Raw genomic sequence first — 6,189 nt, forward strand, 5'->3', positions numbered from 1 at the left:
CTTAACAATTTGTTACATTCTGTTTGCCAGTATCTTATTGAGGAATTTTGCATCTATTTTCCTTGCAGAAATTGGCCTGTGTTCTCTCTCTCTCTCTCTCTCTCTCTCTCTCTCTCTCTGGCTGGACTTTTCTCTGGTTTAAAAATCATGTTAACACATGTTTCCAGGAATGAATTTGGGAGTATTGCTTCCCTTCTATTTCACTATAGAGTTTGAGGAGTAGTGGCATTAAATTTTCTCTAAAATTTTGTACAATTCAACTATAAATCCATCAGGACATGGGCTTTTCTTTGTTGGTAAGATTTTACATCTTCAATTTAATTTACTGATATTGGATTTATTAGAATTTGTGCATCTTTTGGATTCAGATTTTATGATTCATATGTATCTAGGATATATTAATTTCTTTTGTGTTTGCAATTTTACTAGAATAAAGGTTCTTTAAGTAAGTATTAATTGTCTCCTGCAGAAATTATTGTGACTTCATCTTTTCCATCCCTAATTATATAGACTTGAGTCTTTCCTTTCTAAAATAAGGTTCATTAAGGTTTTATCAATTTTATTTAATCTTTCAAAGAACCAACATTTTGATTTATTTATTCTTTGTATTGTTTTCTTAGCCTCAGTTGGTTTAGTTTCTGTTCTGATCGTCATCATTTCCTCCCCCACATAAACCATGGGATTGACTTGTTCTTACTCTAGAAGTTTGACATAGAATGTTAGGTTATTTAAGCTTGCTCTGTTTTCCTGACTTGCGTTCAACTGCTGTATATTTCCTTCTTCTTATGGGTTTCAGAGTATCCAAGAGTTCTAGTATGCTCTACTGGCATTGTTATTTAAAAGTATAAACTTTCTAATTTCTTTTAAAATTTTATTTGTGACCCATTTGTTGCTCAGGAGGGTGTTATTTAATTTCCATATGTTTATGCAGTTTTTGTGGTTTCTTTTGCCATTGATTTCCAATTTACTGCACTATTGTGTGATAATATGCATGAGATAATTTCAATGCTTTTGAATCTAATTAAACATGTTCTATTAGCTATTGGGTGGCCTATTGTAGAGAATGTCCCATGAGCACCTGGGAGTATGTGTTTCCCACTGTGAGATGGAACATTCTACAGTTATCTACTAAGTCCATTTGTTCACAAGTTTGGTTCAGTTCTGAAATTTCTTCTTCTTTTTGTCTAGTTGATCTATTCATGACAGTTTGGTATTAAGTTCCCCTGTTACAACTTCAGTAGTGTTTATTTGATTTTTCATGTCCATTGCTATTTGTTTCATGTAATTAATTTTTTCTTTGGAGAAATAAAAGTATTCTAAAATTATAGATAAGGAAGATGATTACATAGCACCTATCATGTGGATGTTGAATGCTCCCCAAAGTTCATGTTTTGCAGTTTTGTCCCCAGTGTGGAACTGTTGGGAAGTGGTAGAGATTTTAGGAGGTGAAGTGTTGGCAAATCTTTAGGTCACCAGAGGATTGTGAGATTCTGGTCTTTTCCTGTCTTGCAGTTCCTTTGGAGCTCAAGAAATGAAAACATTTGCTTCACCACACTGATTGTGATGTGTTGACCTCACCACAGACTGAGGATCATGAGGACATTTGATCTAGGACTGGTACCTCCAGTCCTAGGAGCTAACAGGAACCTTTTCTCTTTATAAGTTAATTACCTCAGCTATTTTGATATAATGACAGAAAATTGTCTAATACAACAACCCTGTGAATATAAAGAGAGACATTAAATACTTTAATTGTACAGTGAATGAATTAATCTCAATAAAACTGTTTATTCAGAAAGGCAGTTTTGTCATCACAATGCCATCATGGCAGTGAGGAAATGTAGTTCTGATCAAAATTTATTTTTTTACTTGTTGGCAAGCAGTCATGGTGTGATCACATGGAATGAAAGAGAAGAACATTATCATGCCACAGTTTCTGAAACATAAACTACTACTTTAGAGTAGGGCATTATATATCTTTAGAAACATCTACTACCAAGACAGTTACTTGTAATTTTATAAGTCATTAAAAATAAGTGTGGATTATTTACTCTGTGAGACCTTGTAAGTTGGCATAACTGAAGCAGGTACTATCTGGGATGCAACTTACAAAAGGTGGTATATAACAGTAATAAAAATGCCTTTGAAGAAGAGGGGAGAACTGAAGAGTTGTTATTGGTACACTAATGATGTATACTTGATAGCAGATGTGAGCAACTTCTATTCCTTGTCTAGTCCTCAGGTTCTTAATCTGGAAGGGAAGAAGATTGAATTAGATCAATGTTTCCCAAAGAATTATTTACTATTAATCATTGTGATTTCATATTTTCTCAAAAAATTGAACACAAATTCGAACAATATTATTGTAATTCTGAGCAAATAGTGCTATGGATATTGTGTGACTATGGAAAAAATCATGATGTTAATATGATTACTGCAATTTGTAAATGCTTATAATACTTTTGTCTGTCTGTAATGAAAGGTTGCTGAATACATTAGCAAATGCTGCTATTTTGTGAATCTATGTCTCCTTCATTTATATGATTTATGATATTAATAATGATCATATGTTATGTGTCTACTATGTAACATTTCTTACAAATGAAGGAGAAGTTTCAGAAGACATTATAACCACCTGGTATTTTAGTTAGCCAAAGAAAATCTCACTGAGGAGCAAATACTGGAAAGATGATGAGATTTAGGAAGGTTTAGTTTTATTTAGCAAAGATTTAACAAAGGTTGGAGGAACATTTATTCCTGCAAGTGAGAAACATCGGAGGAGATCTAAATTGCAATCAGACATGTGGTACATGTGATGAAGTAATCAGTTCTATGTGGTCGGAGCCTTGAAGAGGAAGAAGAGAGACCTACATCAGCATCATCAACATCAGTGCTTGATGAACATTGATTCAAAAATATAATTTGAAAATATACTTGGAATATATGCTTCCATAGAAAATATGGTAAATGATTAAATTTAAAGAAATGTATTATGTTATAAGGCATCAATCCCCCTCAAGTTAACCCCTCTTTCTTCAAACTCACTTAATCCTATCACTCCTGCCATTTTTTGGAAGCAGTTTTGGAAATCTTTTTCCTTGAGTGTTTTCAGTGTGTTGTCAGGATGTTTCAATGTCCTAAATGGACTCAAAACATTTACCTTTAGAGGTCATTTTGGCTTTATGGATGAGCCAAATCTCAGAGGGTGCCATATCTAGTGAATAAGGTAGATAGGGACCCAGCACATGCTTTTACAAGCCTGCTTTTTCCTTGGCTAGCACCCCACAGCAGCATTTGCTGTATTTTTGATCACTTCTTGTGAAGGCATTCACTAAAGAGAGCTTCCAAAACCACTTCAGGGAGTAGCCACTCTCACTTCTACTGCCTTGACATAAGCTCTGATACTTAAACTACAAAAAGATTCTGAGGTTGCTGTCATTATTTGTCACAAATGAGGACTGAAGTGTCAAGTTAAAATGTTTTGCCCATTGTTACAGAGCTTGTAAGGAAAAACAACCTGAATTTGAATGCAACCAGTTTGCCTACAGAGCCAGCGAACAAGCCTCTGTACAATTTGGCTAGGGTCCCACATACTAGTCATCTCAGTGTCTCCAGTGCATTGCAATCCCTTGATTGTCCTCTGCTTAGGTTAGCATGACAGGCTGATTTAGCAAGAGAGCATTTGCTCTCTGGTCCTGGTTACAAAGCCTGTTATTAAAGTAAATAAGGCATTTAAAACTGGAGCCAAAAACTATGAAAATTTTATGACCCAACTTTTAGTCAAGATTCTGTACTGTGGATGAATGTCAAAAGGACTTGTTATGAAATTATATCTTTAGACCTTCCATGTAATTTCCTTGTCTTTAATGGAGTCAAGAAAGGTAAAAATAACAGTTTTATTATTACTGGGAAAATAATATAATCTTACTTGGGACAAGTATTGAAAAATATCCATTTGGTCAGTTTTTCCTCTGCACTATGATTTGATGCAGAGAGGACAAAATGTTATTTTTTGCTATATTCTTAACAAGCTTGCTTTGTAGCGTATCATAATTCATCATGTACTCATCAAAACTGACTTTTCATAGAATCACTCATCACATCGCAAATGTTCAAGAGTTCCTTATTGCATAACTCAAGTGGTATTATTACTAAACAAAGGTTAGGAAGGTAACTGGATGCCAGATTTATACTCTTCCATGAATTACACCCCATCCAACTTCAACAAGTGGAACAAATGACCCAAACCCTTTACTTCTAGTACAAATTTTGCAAGACAACATTTTGGTTAGTATTTAGGCTATCTTACCATTAGAAATTCAAAATGAAAGAAAACCAAAGTCAATATTTATCCATGCTGGCTGGAATTAGGAACTGTAATTTCAGATAAAATTATTACTTTTGCCTTCTCCTAAGAGGCATTTTTAATTGGAGCCGTAGCAGTGAACAAACCTTACTGCATTCTCTTAAATAAAGTGCTCCTTGGGAAAGAGAAACTTTCAGAAAGTTGGAAGATTGAAAATCCAAGAGGTTTTTACTTTCTCAAATGTGATTTTTTGATTGATTCAGTTCTCCATAAAGAGATGAATTGTGTGATCAAGGATACTCATTTTATTTTTTCTAGGTTTTATTGTCTGTGTTATATCATGACTAAAGTGCATGTCCTGGCTAAGTGTCAGAACATGATTTAGGATGATGAAGTGCACTGGTTGACTAGGATTGAGGGATTTTCTGTGATGTGAACATTTCAGGACTAATATCAGGACATATCCAGGAAAGTGGAAATGGTTGTTTACCTTCAAATAATGTGTTTTCCTTTGAATACAGCTCTAACCAGAGAAAGCTTTCATCACTCATCTACACAGTTGTAATTTCCTGAGACCTGAGACTTCTCTTATTTTGAAAATCTTTCCAGCCTAATCTGATGAGAAACCAGGTTTGTTTCTCTTTTCTTTCTTTCTCTCTTTCTTTCTCTCTTTCTCTTTCTCTTTCTCTCTTTCTTTCTCTCTTTCTTTCTTTCTTTCTTTCTTTCCTTCCTTCCTTCCTTCCTTCCTTCCTTCCTTCCTTCCTTCCTTCTTTCTGTAATTGATACAGAGTCTTAGTATGCAGCTCGGGCTCATAATGGTCCTCCTGTTTTCAGCCTCCCCCAATGCTGGGATTATAGGTGTGTGCCATCATGCCTGGATTCAGTGCCTGGCTCAGCATGCCTGAGGGTGGGGCCATTGCAGCATGTGGTGCTGGGGATCAAACTCCGATCACTGAGTTTGCCTAAGCAGGTGTTTAATCTGCTGAGCTATCTCGCTAGCCCAGTTTCTACACAGTTCTGAGACAGTGAAAGTAGTAAACTGCTCATGGTGTCAATGAAAATTGAAAAAGTATATATTTTCTTTTATACATCCTAGGAATATTGCTATAGTTGAACTATATTTAAAAACATAAAACAAATGGCTTCTGTGATGAGAAACTACTATGGTCTTAATTCATAAAGTGCACACTTTTTTGAAATGAGACTTTTATACATACAAAACTCAAGAAAATAAAACATCACCTACGTATGTAGTCTTGAAAAATTTGGAAAGTATAATCAGAATAGATGATATTGCTCCTACTTATTAACATCCACCCAATCCAAGGGAGGGAGAGATAGAAAATAAGACTAAAAAAACTCTTTTCACTCTTAGAATCTTCAAATGAAATATTAGATGCTCTTGCTTCATATTTCAGATTCATACTTCTTTATTTTTTTCCATAATTTTATTGAGAGACAAATAGCAATGAGAGAGTATCAAATCAAATTGGCATGACAGTTTCAATAATTAACACATTGCATACTTTTTTCTAGTGGATATTTGCTGCACAAGATGCAGACATGATGTCCCATTTACAAACACTATTAGAACAAATCCCTCTATTCATTAAGAGAATGTAACTATATATCTATCCTAACCACTTTGAATACACAGAAACAAAAAGGACATTCATCTGTGTCCCTTTTTTGTTTAGTTCTGTCATTTGAATATTATAAGTGTGTAAAATCAGCAAAGTATTCTAAAGGAGTCCAGTAGTCCAAATAGTATTGGGTCTTCTGCTTGACTGGCAGTGTCAGAAATTGTTGACCTGAGTCCCCTACAGCTCAACATAAAAGCATGGCTTTACTTCTTATATTTCATTTTTATACTTTTCTTCTGG

The 6,189-nt window shown here is 34.6% G+C and overlaps 1 long non-coding RNA gene across 1 annotated transcript in view; it reads left to right on the forward strand.

The window, feature by feature from the left end:
- The first annotated feature begins 1,556 nt into the window (after positions 1–1,556).
- Positions 1,557–6,189, forward strand: part of LOC111816780 — a 24,661-nt gene continuing 20,028 nt past the window's right edge. The window contains exons 1-2 of the long non-coding RNA XR_002821117.1: positions 1,557–1,567; positions 5,229–5,234. This is a non-coding gene — a long non-coding RNA (uncharacterized LOC111816780). The remainder of the gene's footprint in view (positions 1,568–5,228; positions 5,235–6,189) is intronic.

This window comes from Octodon degus, unplaced genomic scaffold (assembly GCF_000260255.1).
Source record: "Octodon degus isolate 3935 unplaced genomic scaffold, OctDeg1.0 scaffold00040, whole genome shotgun sequence".
Taxonomy (NCBI): domain Eukaryota; kingdom Metazoa; phylum Chordata; class Mammalia; order Rodentia; family Octodontidae; genus Octodon; species Octodon degus.